Here is a 19,831-nt window from a genome sequence, read left to right as displayed (position 1 = left end):
CGCTTCACCTGAGACTTACAATGATACTGAATACCTTGACTTTGTGTACATAGCAGTAATTGGCAGAACTTGGCTCCGATATAATGGCAGATGGCTAAGTGCTAACATGTAAAACGTCCTATCAGTGCAGACTAATCAGTCAAACTAATGAATCATTTGACCTCTTATGTTTATTACCTCTCAGTTTGTCCAATATTACAGCTACTGTGTATTTCTTTAGTTTGTTGTAATGTTGTATGCTCATGTAACAACATAGTCTCCACGTTGGAATCACTAAAGTTTTGTTTTGTTATAAGCAAATACATTCAATAGATTTAAAACAGTCAACTTTCAACCTACATATCCCTCATGTATTAACGCACAGAAATCTTTAACAATAAGGATTTTTATTTAAGGTTTTCTTCATTCTACATTTAACTCTACCTACTCTACTGAAAGATATGTATCTCCCGGTTTCCCTTTCTTTTTTTTTCTCCCTCCATTGGCCTCGTTTAACCTGGTAAGATCTCATGCTGCATCATGTCAGATAGGTAGTCGTTGTCTTTTGAAACATGAGTGGTGGTATGACGCGGTTATTTAAAATGCGCGCCATCTGTCTTGTCACATTTTGTTGCAAACTACTCTCAACAACAGGTTTCTTTGCTTTGGCAGTTTATTTATGCACAAATGCCGAAAGCATCATACTTTCTAGGCCACTGGAAAATTGGACAGCCTTGGAAAAATGTGTTACAGTACCAAACTAGTTTGGAAGTAATGAAAGCACGGAGATGAAAGGGAGTTACTCTGACTGAATTATCCTCATATTTTTCATTATTCGTCACCTGTCATCATATTTATACTGCGCTGACGCTGCAAACCAACAATCTTGATGACGTTTTTTGTTGTTTTGAGGGTTTTTTGGTTTAGTTTTACAGGGTTGATTGCCATCAAACAAACACACTTCTGCTTTGTGACTCACACTCTTTGGCTTTTGAAGTGAAATTACCTTAAAAGTGGCTTCCCTTATGCTGGCATGATACTGCTGTCAGGTCTGACTCTGAAAGCATGTTTAGTTGGAAAGTAGTAGTGAAGGTTTAGTTTATGATATAGATGCACAACAGTATGCATCACAGAGTGCACCGCTAGCTGACGGTAATACAGCGTAGTCTTTATAAATAATAGCATGCTAACTTAGCCGCTTATTTTTTTCTTCTTACGTTCCACAGCTGGCAGAAGGATCTCAGCCTCTTCCTGACCAGCTTTTTGCAATTCAGCAGCGGGCTCACTGATCTCTGCAGGTGCAGGAATCCAGGGATTTACAGCTGTTTATTGTTTGAGACAGGCTAACGCTCTCTGAGAGCTAGAAATATATTAGGATGACAGTCGTCACGTGCAGGCGAAGAGGAGGGTCATCAGTAAAACCAAAACTACAGCAGTAGCAGTTCAAGCTCGGTCATGGCGGGGCACTGACTGTAGAGACTGATTAAAGTCTGTGTTGTGTGGGTGGGTGGGTGGGTGGGGTGGGGAGGGAGTAATAGCTTAAACTCTGATCCTGATTATTGTACTGGTGGGATTGTGATCATGAATGCTGGTTATTAGTCGTGATAATATGATTATGTAATAAGTACTTGGAGGTTTGCAGGGTGTTTTTTTTCTTGTTGTTGCATACATGCAGTGTGTGTGTGTGTGTGTGTGTGTGTGTGTATGTGTATGAGTGGTCAGTGGCTCCTGAAGCTGCCCAGATAACGTCTCAGTTTGGCGTATTTGACATAGGAAGCATTGTTATCACTATCAGCCTTCAGAGTTCCCTTTTTTTTGACACTGTGTTCTGCTTGTGCTCATGCTGATCTAGTTTCTCAGGTTAGTTACCAGGAAGGGATACAAGCTCTACAGCCCTGCAGACACAAAGCGAAGATAACAAAGTGAAAGCAGTTATAAGGAGGAGAAAAAAAAAATCCATTTGACCTAGATATGTTGCATGACTGACTGAGCAAGTGCACTTGAATTTGGCTTCTGATTTGAAACAACAAGAGTCTGCAGGACAGCAACGGAGACCAAAGGCCTGCATGGTCTGTAAAAGGTCAAGTATCGCCTCGGCCCATTCTGAAGTGATTAGCAGTGATCCGACACAGCAGAGCCAGCATTTACTGAAAGCCATAAATAGGTTTGTTTTCATAAGGAACACCTCTGTGCCCCCACTCCCTGCAACTGGTGTAGTCTGTTTTTTTTTTTGCAGAATTTAACCAGAAGTAGTGTGAATGCATTGCTCAGTGTGTAAAAGGATTAACAGTAAGGGTATCAGTAGTGGTAACATAAAGCAGTATTTGACTTTTGATTGTGAGAAATAATCGAAATGAATCATAGATGTGATGACCGTGCAGATCAGTGGATTCATTGATAGTTTTGCTGAGCTAGAAAAAAGCTTTTAAGTTCAGAAAATGGGTCACTTTACCAATTTGTAGTATTAACGACTGCTTTTAACTACACTTTAGCCAGTCACAGTATCATTTTATCAATAATTGACAATATATTGCCTAGCTTTTAAGTTCAGAAAAATGGGGTCACTTTTACCAATTTGCACAAATAACCCTTACATACTGTCCAGGGTCTAATTTGACCCATTTTTTTTACATTTGACAGAAGAAAAAATAACATTTAAACATTTTCCTTATAGCCAGAAATTTGATGACTCATCTTCTTCTTATTTGTCCCAGAATATACAAAAAAAGGACATATTTTACAACTTTCTAAAAAAGTTTTAGTGCAGCTGAAATTATACACAAAATCATGTAGAGATTAATAGAGGGGACACTGAGAAAAGCCTGAATATGAACAGTAGTTAAGGGTTAAAGACTGCTTTGAGCTAGACTTTAGCCTGTCACAATATAATTTTATCAATAATTGACAGTATATTGGCTAGCTCTTCTTTCCTATGGTAAAAAATATTCATCAAGTAGGAATTAGTTGATTCAGCGTTTTTAAGTTAGCTTTAGTGGTGGTAGCACATCTGTCTGAGTGCAGTCTATAAGTCTTGGTAGCTTCAGTAAATAATATTGGTTGCGTCCACCCAGCAGAGAAGGAGCCTGCAGTGTTTGAGATGGTTTGATGGTCACACACACACTCCTCTAACACTAGTTTTCACACAAGCTCTCAGTCACACACACACACACACACACACACACACACACACACACACACACACACACACACACACACACACACACACACACACACACACACACAGACGGACATGGTTGCCTTTGTATCTGTGGTGCTGTTGACATGCAGGCCTCGGCAGAACAGAAGTGGCATTGAGCAGAGACGTAGGAGGAATTTCTACGCCTGGAGTCCCACTCTACGCAGCTATGACTTGGTAGTAGCCAGGCAGCCACTCTGCCTCCTCCTCCTGTCCAAATACCAAAACGCCCTCCTTTACTTTCCTACTCGCCTTTTGCCTTGATTTCTTTTCCTCCTTCTATTGTTCTCCTCATGCTCTCATATGTGACTTGGCAGTCTGTCTCTCTCTCTCCCCATTTTCTCTTTTCTCAGCATTGACAGAAGCCTCTCTGAAATGTTTACTACAACCACGGACACCCCTCCCCTCGCCCCCCTTTTTTCTCCACAGCTCCCTAAACAGAAAAAAAATTGACCACTGTGAGCTTTTTTGTCTCTGTTGCCACTATCAGCCTCTCTTTTTTTCTCTCTCTCTCTCTCTCTCTCTACACCAGAGGCCAGATGTGCACTGGAGGAGGGATAGTGGTGAGTTTTGTAATGAGCAAGTGTAAAATTAGGCAGAGGGCCCAGCTGGCTTGAAGCAAGAGAGGAGGGGTTCAGTGAGCCAGCAGCTGAACAGAGTTGCTGACGAGGACGAGACGCAGCGCTTCGCCTCTGTGTCACTGACTCAAGTGTGCGGCTGTGTGTGTGTGTGTGTGTGTGTGTGTGTGATATGTGATGTACGGTTTGTGAGTGAGAGAGCTTTTTTTTTAGAGGCTAACGTGAGTATTCAGAAATGAGCTGTACTTGATGTAAGAGAACTTTAGTGTGTATGAAGCGTTTTTGGAGAGGGGGGCTCGGAGTCCTCAAAGAGCTCAGTTTAGTGGACCAAAACAGTTGAATCCTGTGCTGGTATGTGAAGCAGACTGTAAGAGCGAGGGGGGATAAAGAGTCAATGATACAGCAAGCATGGAAGCAAGGCTGCCATTGTGGTGGCGTCCTAGCCCCTCTCCACCACCCCCCAGCCTGTGTCCATATTAGGGCAAAACTCAGCCAACCTCCCCTCAAGCTGAGCTCAAACCCCCCCCCCCCCCCCCCCAATACGCCCTGCTGTCACATTTGCTCCAGCGAAGGGAGCCTGAGGGAGACGCAGCTCCCCTAACCCAATTTGAAGGCCTGTTTTCCTTGCAAGTCAAAACAGAAGAGGGGTTTTTAAAATTGGATGCAGGGAGCCAATCCAAGGGCCTGTTGACTTGTTTTTGTTTAAGTGGCTTGTTGTTGTGTTTTTTTGTTTGTTGAGGAGCTAAAGTTAATGGGCTTAACTTGACCATATGCCACTTGAGGACCACTTTTCTCCGAAGTGCCTTAACAATTTTTTTTATATGTTTACATCTTTAGTTGAAGTCATCCAAGATAACGGGTATCTGTCTTACTCTACCATTTTTAGTGTTTTTAATCTTTATTAGATTTTTGCCACTGCATGCCTAACTTATCTATTTAGTATAGTAGTAGTGTGCATTAATATTTAGGTTTCAAAGCTGAAGTAGACCAATAAAACTAAACACTGAGCAGGTACAGAGTATGCATAGATGGTAGCGCCTGGCCAAAGGTCACAACTTTAACAATGTGATGGCTTTATTGGGGGTTTTAAGGGTGTGAATGCTCAACAACAAGAAGAAGAAAAAGCAACTCAGTACAACCAGAAGCAGTCCATGTCGAAAGTACGCTGTTATGGCACGTGGGATCAAACTGGTACCAAGGGACACACCAGTGAAACAGTTAGTTTTGTGCCTGCCAGTCATTTTCCTAGAGAATCCCAAACAGAAGTTATTTTGGGTCATTGGTGTTGATTTTGGTTTCCTTTGGTTTACACAAAGTCCCTCGCAGCGGAAATGGGTCGACTTAAGAACTACTGGGTTAGTACACAGAAATTTTAGACATAAAACAGTGCCATTTGCCTCACTGTAATGTAACCACACAACCTAACTGTCTATTGGGGGGGTCAAAAACATTATTACATTACATTATTATTACAAGCCTCTTACAAACTGTAGACACAACTAGGTATAACCATATTTAGTGGTGATGATTCATTAACTTTTCACACATTTTGGGATCATAGTTCAGTGTGTATTTGGCACAGACTTAACACTGAAATGACAGCTCATGGCCAATAATCCCTGTTGTACAAATACAGCTCGAAGGCACTTAAATATTACACAATGCTCCATAAATAATACTAAATGTCAGTGCGTCATTGTAAGCACTTTGAACTCTATTAAGTTTAGTTGCGCGATGGTAGAAAAACACCCATGTTGCGTTCACTGTCAAGTTGATCTGGTTTGAATTGGGGCCGAGCGATAAATTGATATTATATTGTGATATTTTATCGTCTTAGATTTTGAATATCGTGATATGGAATAAGTGTCTTTTCCTGCTTTTTTAAAGGCTGCGTTTACGGGCAGAGGCTAATTGGGCATGTTGGAGATAATATTCAAGTCCATATGATCAGTAGGAACTTCCACTTCTGTATTTATGTTCTACATGTCCCATCATGTAGCTTAATTAGATTTTTTTGGGCTATGAATCTCTAATTATCTGGGGGTTTTTTAGGGCATACCGCACAGAACACCCTGTTCCAAACAGCTCATGACGACTATATGTGTGTACCATTACACCCCTAACAAAGGTAGGAGGTAGAGGAAGAAAATGCAGTTGGCAGCTGCGTCAGCCTGTCACTGTCAGCTGTGGTGGTTTCTACTTGTTTTCTAAACTGTGACACAGCTGAAGCCAAGATTTAGATTTTGTGGCTCCAAAATTGCAGCAAGTAGTTAGTTCAAATCCAGGCCCCAAAATAACATGTTAAAGTAACTTTATATAAAATGAATACTCTATAAGCTATTTTTTCACAATATACTGTAAAAATATCTTGTCTTTTACAAAATTGTTCCAATCCGATTCTTTGCCAAAGCGGCTGGTTGAAAAACTCCCAGACAGCCAAAACGTAGAAGCATTTGCCTGGAGGTAATTTTCCTTTCCATCTGGGATTTATTGTGTTTGAACAGCACCACAGGACTCTTTAAAATTGATTTATTTATTGTCGGCAGTTGTTTGTCTCACACCATGAACAACGACACAGCCGGCCTGAGTAAGAGGAAGCAAACTGGTACCAGATTCCACAAAACTGCAATTCAGGTTCAGCCGGCCTGGAGTTTCCAGTATGAAAGAGAAAGAGAGTTCAAGCATCAGCATATCCTGTTACATCTGTAATTGTTTTTATGTCCTCTTACGTCTCAGTCTCGTGCTCGGAGGTATGAACAAACACTTGTGTAAGCTCATCACTTCCTACTTATATGGCAAAATAGATAAAGCTCATTATACAGTTCTAGATATTGTGATTTGTAGTATTTTAGGGTTCAAAAACTAGAAACTTAAAGTGTTTAATGTAGAGGAACTGGACTGTGTATGAGAATAGTGAACATGCAGTAATGAAGTTACAGGCATGTATAGTTGTGCAGCTCGACCTGCACAACTTCACTACTGGGGGGGGGGGGGGGGAATTCTCACACATTTCAGCGCCTGTCAGTGGGGTTGAGGTTTTGGTGTGTGGAATAGACTGACGCATTTCCTCTTTTTTTTTCTTAACTGTATGACTTGATGAATGAAAGCTTTTACTCACAGTTGTATGAACTCTGACATTTTCCTGTTTTTCATTTGTTGTTCTTCTTGTGGGGTTGTGGGGCATCTGTGTTTGGACAATATTGAAGACGTGTTGTCATTTCTGGAGGAACAGACGCACATTTGATGCTGCAAAGTGAATATGGGAAGTGACTGATTTTTTTTTTTTTTTTTTTTTTTTAATGGTCACTGTCACTATTACTCTTGTCTTCAAACCCCCCCACTCCCCCTAAACATCTCCAAACCCAAAGCTCACTGGGCTGTAATAAATCCTTCATCCATTCATCAGCTGTTGCCATGCAGAATGGAGGGAAGATGCTCCACAGTTGTCACAAACACACACACACACACACACACACACACACACACACACACACACACACTAATTTACTCACGGGAGCGTTGCAGTCTTCCAGCCCATTGAATCTCCACTGAGGGTTAACCCTTGTTTGAACCCTTAGAGGGTGTCTGCAGAAGGCAGATTGCGCTGAGCCAGATGTGCCCCCCTCCTCCTCCATTCGTCCATGCTCACTCCCATCGTTTAGGTTTTCGTGCCACGGTAGAGGGACAGGCTTTTGCCATCAGGACATCAAGACTCACATACACACATACTCACACTCACATGCACAATTTCTCTCCTAACTGGGAATCACAAGCCAAAGGTTGGTCTCTCCTGGGATTTTGTGCTCTTTACTCTTTACCGACAAATTTGCACACCAACTCCCCTCGCGTGACCTGAAGCCATGTCAGAAAATACACTGTTTCACAGCGGTAGAGTTGATGCTCATTCATGTAAATAATTGATTTACAGGTTCAATCCTGGATATCTGTGAACATAACAGCTGTCACGCGATCCCCTGTTTTGTGCTAAATGCCTGCTGTCGTCAGCCTGATGGAGGATGTAACGATACTCAGCAGCAACAGCTGATTTTTGACTCTAAATGGTCATAAAAGTTATTTTACAACGAACCTCACAAATATGCATCACACAGATATTATATCAAGTTAAAAGTGAAATGTTGGAAACTGCTTCACAGCCAGAGTGTTATGTCGGCCATTCATGTGTCTCATATTGACATATTTTAAGTGATTTAAATGATATGGAGTACTGTTGGTGCACTGAACATTATTATGGATGGAGCTAGTGTTAATTTGAATACCTAACCATGTTATATGGAGCCTGGCAGTCATCATAGGTGAAATATTTAGGTAATTCATGCTTTGGAATTATGTGCCTGAATCAGTTATTCCTGTTTTGTAAATAACCCGACACACTGAATTACTATTGAAACTAAATACTTGATTAAGAAACGTGTTTAATTTAGTGGGAAAATACCAGTTTTCAATGAGTCCCATATGGGTTTTAACACATCAATAGTGGTGAGGTGTGTACTCATCAAATCAGGTCACTATGGTTGTTTGTTGGGGGGAAAGTGCAGGAAAATGCAAATATACCAAGTGGTTAGCTCAGTAGAAAGCTGCCTGCATCACAAAAACGTATCTGCAGCTCTGAGTGGAGCGGATAAGAAAACTTGTACCCAAGTAATGTTGCCTGATTGTTGGTGGAGATTAGTGCGTGCCTGCATGAAGAATTTGGGAAAAACAAAAAGCCATGAGGTATGATTAGAAGCTTTAAATGTTGGCTGAATTCACACCGAATCAGGCATTGTGGTGAAAATGCCAATCCTTTTTGAATGAAGGATCGTGCATTTAGGCTGCAGGAGTGTTGGAGGAGGAAAGTTTAAACCAGAATAAACTTTTGGAGAAACACAACTCGAAGTCCCGCTGCAGTGGCTGAATCACAGCTGGCAATCAGAGACGTAAACCTCCGCCATGAGGGACGACATAGACGTTATCAGGAAGAGAGAAACTTTACTTTTAAGGTTATTAAACGTTAAACGTAAAGTTAGGATTTGCTTTGATATTTTTAGATACTGCAGGACACTTTTTCTGGCACTATTTTGCACATTTAGTATATTATTGTTGTTGTTGTTATTATTTATTACATATATTTTTAGGTTTATTAGTATAGTTTTGGAGCTTTTTTTCTCTTTTGAGTAAAGTATCTATCTAATCTAGATGAGGATAAAAAGAGCGAGCAGTGTTGAGTAAGTCTCCAGCGTGATGTACCCGCTGAACTATACAAAATTTCCCTCTAGCCCTGTGCACCAAAGCATGTTTATCATATTTGTAGCCTTTGCTAAATTTGAATTAAGTCTAATGTTGATTGTGGAAATTAAATCTAGCAGAGAGGGGGGAAAAAAACAAAAAAACATCAGGACTGGGGTTCGTGAGTCACAACCTTTTTTTTCCCTCTCCCTTCAGGAAAAGAAAATGTTTTGACTTGAGCGTCTCCCATGGGAGCGACAGCACTTAAAACAGTACGCATCTCTACACGTTTAGAGCTCTTGTTGTGTTTTTTTTATATGACTGCCTCGTCAAGGAAGCGTTGTATTTCCTGTCCAGTGTGACAACCTTGACTCTTGTCTGTATTTTCTGTGAGCTGGTCGTCGCCTCTTTTACAGTCGGCCTGGTTAAATTCTCCCTGACTGACTTTTGCTCGTCACTTTCCCATCACTGTAAGTCAAAAGGCTCATATGACTTAACTGAGCATGTCCAGATCAATGGGCTGATGGCTGTAGTGAAAATATGTGGAGAGGACATCGAGGCCGCATCTGAAATCACATAGTATACTTCTGTGTAGTACACTGTGTGCACTCTCAACTTAATTGTGCACAAATTTCGATAAGTTAGTGTTGTCTCTAAGCGTTCGTGGTACCAAATCATTACATACTGCTAAATGAACCCAATAAACCTACTGATGGCTTATATCTGACAACAGTATAGTGATGCTTAGTGCAACAAACACATTTATAATTTACATTTGTGTAATGCGGCAACGTCCTCAGCTGCTATTTCCAGTTTGAAAAATGGTCCCTCCACTTGTGCTACATAACCAACATGGCGACTGTTAAAGGCAAGAAGTGTCCACACTCAACTTTCTGACCGTTTTGTTTGAGTAGGGCTCAACCGATACGGGATTCTTTGGGCCGAAACTGATACTGATATTAGAGAGTAAAAAATTCCTATATGAATATATCGACTATTTTACGGTTTACCTATAAACACAGTGCACTGAAACAGTAAACTACACTGGAAATGTAATAATTATAGGTAAATGTATATAAATAACAGATAGGTATGTATATATGAAACTTAACTTAATTAAGAAAAAGGATCAAAAATACATAAAACACTACCTATATAACTTATATTGGGCAACATGCCGATACAGGTATATCCGTAATAAGACAATATCGGTCTGGCTCTAGTTTTGAGTTCTCCATCCAGATACTTGCAGTCCATACTTTCTCAGTGTGAACGCACACATGCACTCAAATGATCAAGTGTAAGTATAGAAGTATGACATTTGAGGCACAGCACCAGTATGATACAAACCTTACTGTAAAATGCAATAATCTTGCTTTAAAATCCAGTTTGTTCAGGTTAAAAATGATTTGTTTTTATCAAGCCAGTTTGTAGCGTTGCTAATTTCCTGTCAGCTTTCTTTAACTCACTGTTAGTAAATGTCATCGCTGTAATCACTGTTTGCCTAATGTAGCTTCCTGTGGCCCCCCGGTGTAGATCGGCGTGATTTGGGACTTTTCTGCATTGTGTCACTGACTCATTCATGAGTCGTTCTCGTGGTTACTGTAAAAAAAAAAAAAAAATCACAGCTACAACAAAGGCAGCTGCACTAGGTGAGTCAGTTCAGGTCAACGGGCAGTTAACATGAAACCTGTACAGATGCAGTGACAGCAGCTTACAGGATGCATTAAAAGTAGTTAAAATTGAAAAGACAGGGATTTAAATTGAGAGATTCAAAACACACACACAAAATAAGGTATGTGTATGTGTAAATGCTTTTAGTAGTTTTGGCTTCATTAGTAATAATAAAACCACACTTCAAACTCTTGTTGGACAAATTTACTTTAGATTATAAATATGTGCTCACTGATTTATCGAGCACTCAGTGGTTAGAAGGCGACGTCGGAGCCCTGTCTGTAAACACACTGTGAAAACAGCTGATATGAGAGACCAGATAAGAGGGACTCGTGAATGTTCGCTGTTACGGTCCATTTAACCTGGTGAACTGTGGAATATGGAGTCTTTTGTCCTCTTGTGTAAACTTTGGCTACAGACTGTCAGCAGAGCAGAACATTCATTATTGCTCCGTCACTGTGAAGTTTTTCCATGTCGTACATCATTGTTCCACCTTTTTTTATTTAAAAAGAGACCTTAAGCCTTCCGGCCCCGTCTTCAACAAGAGTGGCAGATGTCGTTCCCTGTTTCTGTTGCTCTACTTCAGTCAGTTACGCTCTACTTTCTACTTTCTTTAGTAACAGTTCGTACCCTTCAGCAACACGGAGGCACTGAAACAACAATGATGCTCTCCGTCTTTATGATTTGTTTGGATGCACACCTCTATTCTTTTCTCTTTTTTTACCCCTCCCCTAAGGATTATTTGTGGCTTTTTTTTTTCTCTCGTCTTCATCACACGCTCACAGTCTGTCACTCTCAGTCTCTGTAGGGGTTGGCAGACTTTCAACCAGAAGTGACAGCAGCTTCTTTTTTTTATCACACACACACCTTCCCCTTTTTTAAGAAGATATATACACAGTGAAAACCATTGAAGAACAAAGTGTGTGTATATGCATGTGTTCCCTCTGGGGGGTTCCATTCTGTCATATCGCTTGCTTCCCCCTCTTTTAACGGACGTCTCTGCTGTCGCCTTGGAAACAGATAGTTTTTAGGCAAGGCCCTGCAGGCAGGATGTGTGGTTGTGCATAAAAGAGTGTTTTTATATATATTTGTGTTTGTGTGTGTGGCTGTGTGGGTGTTTTGTAAAAGTAAAAACACAACACCCTAACTTACGTCAGTCACCACTTGTTCATAAATAATCGACACATAAAAGTCTCTGAAGTATCAAAGGATCAGATTTAAATTGTCTTTGTCTTTATCGTTTATGTTTGTGCTGGTCCAGGTTAGTTATTAAAACAGCTTTTATAACTTTAAAGGTCATAGTCTCACATTGTAGTCCAGGCAGGTGAAATCTGTCAAATGAGAAACACTGATGTTGTCATGGTGGGCAAGGTATTGACCTGAGCTGCTAATTTTGAGTGCAGAATGATAATATAATATATAATATATATACATTCAATGTCCTCTTTATTAGGTACACCTGTGCAATCTCCAATCCAACACAGCAGCTCTGCTTTAAATTCTACATTTATGAAGTTTATACATATTTTTGGTGATTATTATCAAGAAGGTGATATTTAGATATAGATTTTTATTAGTTTACACATATACAAATAATAAAGATTTCACAAGATAGCAGATTTACATGTATGCTGTAGAATTGCACGAAGAAAACGTAACTTAAATTAGGATTAATGGGTTGTTTACAAATATAATAGAAATAGAACTTTTCCAAAATTGAGGTCATAGTGGGTGATCGGGGTGTATTAGGGTGCATTATATTGACTGGTGTTCCTAATATTTTGTCCAAGTCATTAACAGACATGCGAGAGATAAAATATTAGAAACACAATTAAATATAATGCACCGCAGTACGCCCCCATCACTTAGTACAACCTCAGTAATGAACATAAAGCAGAGTTATCACCTTTTTGACAATGTCGACAAACATTTTAAATGTATAGCCTTCATAAAAGTAGAATTTAAAGCAGAGCTGTTGTATTGGATCGAATTAGATTGCACAGGTGTACCTAATAAAGTGGCCGGTGAGTGTATAACACCGATAAGACAAAAGGAGCTAAACTAAAGCGCTCAAAACAGAACATTGATATCAGATGTTTCTACTAGCTAGAACTACTTGGTTAATGTTAGGCTCATTGAACATCCAGACATCCTACTCCAACTCACTGGAAGTCATTTACAGTAACAGCTAAATGTCTAAAGGACTCAAAAACACTGATATTGTCTTTTTTTTTTTCTTCTATTATTTCACATTTTCCTTGAGGCCAGTGAAAACAGCTCGGGGTGAGTCGAGAGTCACGTCAACAGATATGATTTGTGACGTGATGAAAGCTTCTCCAGTTAAATGAAGAGTTTGATTCAATCTGATTTCCTCCACTGAGATGGAAACAAATAAGGGACAAAGTGGCTAAAATAGGGTTTCTTTTGTTTGTTTGTTGTCTTTTTTTTAAAGTTAATAGATCATCTCAATGTGGTTTGACATTACACCCCCCCACCCCTACCCCCCTCACTTTAGCTTTATGACCTTATATTCAAATACATGACTGCTCTTTAAAAAATACAGTTGTTTTTTAGTGTTAAATCAACCTTTTCCTTCCAATCGTCCTGTTTTAATATCTCACCATGGGACATAAAGGCCTGTATTATTATTATCATTATTATTATTATTATTATGTGTATTATTCCTGTGGTGTCACTGGAAAATTCCACTCTGGCTCTCAATTGATGTTTCCTGAAAAACATGTTTATTTTCTCGGGAGTCTGCACGTGTCTGCCTCTCTGCTTCGGCTCCACCACCACCTGCGGAGATGATTGACAGATTTACCGACGACTGAACTGTCTGATTCATCTGCTTATTGCCTGGTTCAATGTATGGTGAATCCACAGCAACGTCTGGCCTATGGGACGAACATGCTGGCTAAATAATGAGCTGCTTGGATGGCTGACCGCTCGATTAGCTACTGGCTATAATCTGCTGGCACTTCCTAGTTAATTATAATTAATATAATTAATAATTTGGATAGTCGAGTGGTTAAAGTGCGGTTCATATAATCGCTGGCTTGAATCCGGCAAGTGACCTTTGCTGCAGGTCATTCCCCTCTCTCCCTCTCTCTCTCCCGGTTTCCTGTTGGTCTCTATGTCACTACTGTACTTACAAATACAGGCCAAATACATGCCCCAAAATAACTCTTTAAAATAACAAAAATCTAATAATATTCCATTGCCTTTGATTGTCTGGTGATATCTGTCTGTCTGGCACGATGGAAAAATTGACACATAAAAAAATCCGGCTCAGTTTGTCTGAAAGAGGAAGCAAAAAAAGAAAGCAAGGAGAAAAAGGGAAGAAGAAAAAAGAAAGTATGTGGATAAAGGGAGAGAGAGTTGACATGGTGTCCAGACTAGAAAAGAGAGAAGTTGGATGTTTAACAAGTGAAGTGAGTGTGATGGTGAAGTGTCTGCTCTCATCAGCGCTCAGTCTGTGCTGTCCACATGGTGTTTTGGCAAGTGTGTGTGTGTGTGTGTGTGTGTGTGTAAAGAGGTCCAGAAGGGACACATGAGGTGTGTGTGTGTGTGTGTGTGTGTGTGTGTGTGTGTGTGTGTCTGTGTGTATAGCGTGATGTAGAGAGGTGAAGTCCACTCATGTGTCAGACCACAGGGAGCTGCCACATATTACGATGCCCTTGTAAGGAGTGTCTTACTGTCCCTTCAGGGCCTCCATCCATCCATCCGTCCATCTATCCATCCATCCGCAGCATCCCACCTCTTTTTCCCTTTCCTCTGTTGCCGTTCAGGTTCTCCAAAGGAAAGATGGAGGTCAGCGCAGACAAGCGAAGACTATTTCCTGTGACAGATAGGACAGAAAACTCACCGTGTGTGGCTTAGTCCTCTTTTAAAAAAAGGAAAAAGAAAAAAGAGATGGTTTATGACACTCAGTAGCTATTTATTAACAGAAGTGCCGCTCACAGCACATGTTTGTTTGTGTACATTAAATGCAACGTTAGCGCGTGTGTGTGTGTGTGTGTGTGTGTGTGTGTGTGTGGGCGCATGTGTACACAATAAAGTGTCCGCTTCCTGCAGCTCTGGTACCTTCACTACTTTCGACTTCATGTGGATGCGGGTTAGTTTATTCTGTAAATATGAGCCAATGTTACTCAGAAGTTATGAACTTTCTCAGTAAAGCTGCATAAGAATAACCTGGGAAAACAGGAAGATACCCTCCTAAAACATTGTGTATTTTGAAAAAAGAAAAAAGTAATAGTAGTATCCATGCATGCATATAATATATACTGCAGCTAGGAGTCTTGTGTACATGGTGATATACAACTAAAACATTTCAAGCCACAACTTCACATCCACAACAGAGTATATCAGCCACTTATCTTTTTCTAGTCATACTTTTATGTTATTCAGAAATACACACAGGTTTATATAAGTCACTTTTAGGGTATTTATATAGACTTACATACATTTTCTGGAGGTTTACCCTCATCCTAACCATAAACAGTGACCCAAAAAGCTCTGTTTTACCAACTGGGGGACTCAGCTTTTGTCCCCATTTGCACAAATCGTCCACAATTAACTACTCTTAAGTCTGGTGGTCACTGCAATAGACAATTATTCAAAAGCTGTTTTCTTTATGCATGATGATGGATTTTAATGGCACAGTTGCACTTCAGCCACCACAGTGGACACAAGTTATAATGTAATTTGATGAAAGAATTTTAGTTCAAATATTTCTTTTCATGCCTAAAGACAATTAAAAATCCTGACTGAGGTTACTAGTCATGCATGAAAGGGTTAAATCACCAGAATGAAAGCGAACAGGACTCTTACAGACTGAGAACAACTTTTCAAAATGTATTATTGTATTGTAATTGTGAAATAAGTGAATGAATGTGAGTTTGCAGCATGAGTTTGACTTCGAATTGAACTAAGCTGTTATTTTGAGTAGAAAATGAAAGGAAAGAATAGAAGTAATACACATTATCTAAAAGGTACTATACAACAGTTATGAATGATGAGTTTCACATCCTTTTTATGGTTTCAAATTTGACTTTAAGCACTTGTGTTGAAAGCCTGCTACATATAAAGAGTCACCTTAACAAGAAAGTATATGCGTTTTTCACCTAATATGACCAAGGCAAGCAGTTATCTGTTTTCTGTTCTCACTCTGGAGGGAGTCGCGTTGCATCCCGGTGACCGTTAGCAGCTGCCACTTGTCACAGGATATTTAATACTCGACCGAACATGCAACAGACAAGAAGCTTAATCAGCTTTATTTTGGACATAACAGACAAGGGTGTAGATTTCAGTTTTGAATAATTCAGTGGTGTCGTCTGTGGTGCATTTGTTATGTGAATGCTTGCTTGTGTGTCTGGAGGAAAGGGGAAGTTGGTTAACGTGGACATCTGATGCTGTACCTATCCCGACTTGCAGATGTGTGTGTGTGTGTTGCATGTGTACATGGCTGCACACACACACACACACACACACACACACACACACACACACACACACACACACACACACACACACACACACACACACACACACACGTTTACAGGGTATTTCCCTAGACTTACATTAATTTCCTGGATATTTACCCTAACCCTAAACACTGACCCAGAACACTGTTTCAACCAACCCCAATCAACTGATCTTACTTAACTGAGTTTGGTGTGTGTCTCCCTGAACCCCCCCCCCCCCCTCCCACACACACACACACACGTTTTTTTTCCCCAGTATTAACATGAATTATTTTTTCTTTCTTCTTTCAGAGACAAAAAGAAATCGGATGATATAGACAGCAACCTGAGGTCCTCCACCAGAGAAGGTGAATAAGAGAAACACACACACACACACACACACACACACACACACACACACACACACACACACACACACACACACACACAGAGCTGGACATGTTTTCGGGCTAGTACATTCATGTTTCAGCGGTTAGACTGCACTGTAAGCACATCACATCAGCCCAGCAACAATGCAGCAGTGTAGATGATTACAGCTGGGATTAGCCTGCACTTGTCATATTAAGCACAAAACTTTCTCCCTCAGAGGCCGTTAAACTTCTTGTCCTCAGGCCTCTGAAAGGGAAATACAAGCTGGTATATTTCAGGGATCTTCCCACATAAGGTATTCCAAAGTCATCCAAGTCATACAGTTAAAAGTTTAATATGACGACTTCCACCTGAAGCAGTTGTTCAACATACTTCTGTGACTTTTTACAGACTTTTTATGAGGACTTCAATGATGGGATTTAACTCTCTGGGTACAAAGCATTTTTTGTATCTAGTGAGAAGAGCTGTAGCCTACACATGTCAAGATGCACAATGAGCACAACAGTTGTTTAGCATGTGCATGTTTAGAGCTGCTTCTCCCACGGCAGAAATGATAATAAAGTGTGTTTTTGCTTAAATGTTGCACAATTTATTTGGTTCGGGTTTGTCTTTTGCAAAGAAAAATGTTCTTTATCAACAAATTCTGGTATTTGAACACTTCTCTGTCACCGTTGTTGGTTAATGACACAAACATGTTCATGACTCTTCACATAAAAGACCAATTATAAACTATGTAATAAGACATCATGACCTTTTAGGTATGTCTGTCAGATCACAGCATGATTTCTCTCTCAACAGAGGTTGTTTCAAACTTTTCAGACGGCACAAGAAGGCAATTTAAACGTGGCACTCGACGTGGCGCTCTATGCATTTTAAAGCTTTTGCTGCTTGCTTTAATTATAAAGCACAAATAGCCTTGAGACTGCAGCACGGCTTCACGAGCACATTGTTTTTGAAGCTAAGAGGAACGTTTTTAAAATTGAGGTTTAAAAGAGGACAGCGGGGGCTCACGGTCAGTTTCTTGTCACTGAGACTAATTTGTGGCACTGTATGAATGTAGTAGCAAAGGCGGGTCATTGATCAAGTCTGACAAGTTGACTGACACGGTAATAACTTTGCATGTTAAAAGTTGGATTAGTAGTTCCTGTCCCAGACGTTTCTCATCAGGACTTCTCGTAAAGGGCGACATAAAGTGAAATGTCTTTTTTTCTTTTTTTTTTTTTTTTTTTTCAATGACGTAATTCTTCAGTGTTTTTTAGTTGCACCCTCAGTGTTTTTCACCCAAAAAAGTGGTTATAATATATGTGCAATTCCTCTTTAATTTAACCCATGTCAGCTGGTGGTTGATACTACTTGAAAGGGGAAAAAGTCAAAGTTTCCACACTTTGAGTTCAGGCCATATAGATAAGTGGTTTTGAAAGAGGAACCGAGCAGACAAGAAAATTCCCAGAGTAGTTTTTCCCTTCCCTGTCTGCTATTAAGACCGAAAACTAAAAAGGATAAAAATCTGAGAGCAGTTTCTAGCTCTCTGTTAGATGCTAACGTGGTGAGTTTATTTCAAGTCATCTCGGGTGAGCGTGTTAATTGGGTGTGGGCTTGAACACATTTTCAGCAGCAGGTCTTGTGTTTGATTCATGCAGGACTTGTCACAGGTTCTTTTTTTGGTAGATACCATTCGGAGACTCGAGTCTGCAGCCACAGCTCTCTGCACAGCGCTGTTAAACCGCTGAATTACATAAGTAGCAAACGAAGTTAAGTTTCAGGTCAGTCCACACGCTCTCTTGCTTAGTCATTTTCTCAGGGCGCTCTTGTTCTCTTTCTTTTTTCCTTTCTGTTTTTGTTTTCAGTCACTGATTGAAGGCTGATAATAACATTAAATGAAACAAGGTTCTCTTCTCGTGACCTGTGCTTTTTGAAACTACTTCAATTACTGTGTGTTGAGCCTGATAAACCATCTGACGCGTTCCCAGGAGTATTAATAAAACATTTATGAGCGGAATATGAGAGATGGACTAAACATGACAACTCATGTTAGAGTCTAAATGGAATATTTAACACATTTAGGAAGATTTTTATAAGCTAAGGATGAAGTTAGACTCTTTGAAACATCCAAATAGAGATCTCATTTCACAGGAGCCTTGTTCTTTTATTCTTCACAAAAAACAGGTGTAATCAATTATATTACTTAGTAACAACTGCACTGAATTCAGGTGTTACGGCCGACTGGGACTCTTAATGGAAACAGAGCAGTCGTTAATGTTATCAGTCACACCTGCGCCACTGTCGGTTTGAAGGTCCACACACAAGAAACGTTATGTTTTAACGGGGTTTCTTTCACCAATTAGCATAAACAGACTGACAGATTTTAGTTATTTCATACAGGAACAAAAAAATCTGTTCTCATGACGTCACTCCTCCTCTGAGTGTACGTTATATATCTCCAGCTTGTTTGGGGTGGAGGCCTGGCCTATTTGTTTCATTTCCATCTTGGCTTCGATGAGAGACGAGAAATAGAAGTAGAGAAAGGCTGCCGGAGCTGGTTTGTTTACCTCAGAGGGGAAATAAAGCGCACACTTGACTGCCAGTTAACTGCCACAGGATATTATTGCAGGCTTGAATTAGCATACGCATTGGCATGTTTTACTTACAAACTCACAAACTTATGAATTCTGGTCAGATTGCTAGGGAGTCAAGTTTCTACACTGCTGAGTCTTTTGTTTCTGCTAAACTAACGTATACCTCTCAGCTGTACTAGAAACACTGTTTTTGTGATATTTGCATTTGTTTTGCTCCTTATTTTCAATGCATCTTTCTTTTTGTCCATCAAGAAGTCAGAAATATCTTTTTTTTTTTTTTTTTTTGAATGTTTGTATCGCCTAGTCTATCTACCACATCTGGAGACAGATGTCAAGGGTGTTTTTGGTCTCATGTGGTCAAAGCGTCACTCTCAATTACCCCTGTCTTCATGAACAGTAGCCTTAAGATGACCAGAGAGCAATGCAGCTACATTTAGTATGACATCACTGCAATCATTGACACTCCCCAGTGTTCACAAACCAGTTGGCTTGCAAGCTATGTTAAGCACACACACACACACACACACACACACACACACACACACACACACACACACACACCTATGACTCAAAACCATAAATTTGTTCTCCTGGGGTTGTTAAACGTGATCCGGGTGTGGTGTAGGAAATGATAAATGAAACTATGAGAGATTTTCCTTTTAAGGATCACTCTCGAAGTTGTTTTTGTGACACATTTTACTATCATGAATGCTGTTTTACTGGGTTTTTATTTTAATCAGATCTCTT

The 19,831-nt window shown here is 40.1% G+C and overlaps 1 protein-coding gene across 1 annotated transcript in view; it reads left to right on the top strand.

Annotated features, from left to right (window-relative positions):
* The window catches only part of fam49a (family with sequence similarity 49 member A), a 39,076-nt gene that overhangs the window by 8,729 nt on the left and 10,516 nt on the right, over positions 1-19,831 (top strand). The window contains exon 2 of the mRNA XM_053337129.1: positions 16,431-16,486. The gene's annotated coding sequence lies outside the window, so the exon portion shown is untranslated. The remainder of the gene's footprint in view (positions 1-16,430; positions 16,487-19,831) is intronic.

This window comes from Scomber japonicus, chromosome 17, assembly GCF_027409825.1.
Source record: "Scomber japonicus isolate fScoJap1 chromosome 17, fScoJap1.pri, whole genome shotgun sequence".
Lineage (NCBI taxonomy): Eukaryota > Metazoa > Chordata > Actinopteri > Scombriformes > Scombridae > Scomber > Scomber japonicus.
This window is presented reverse-complemented; position numbering and strand designations above follow the sequence as displayed.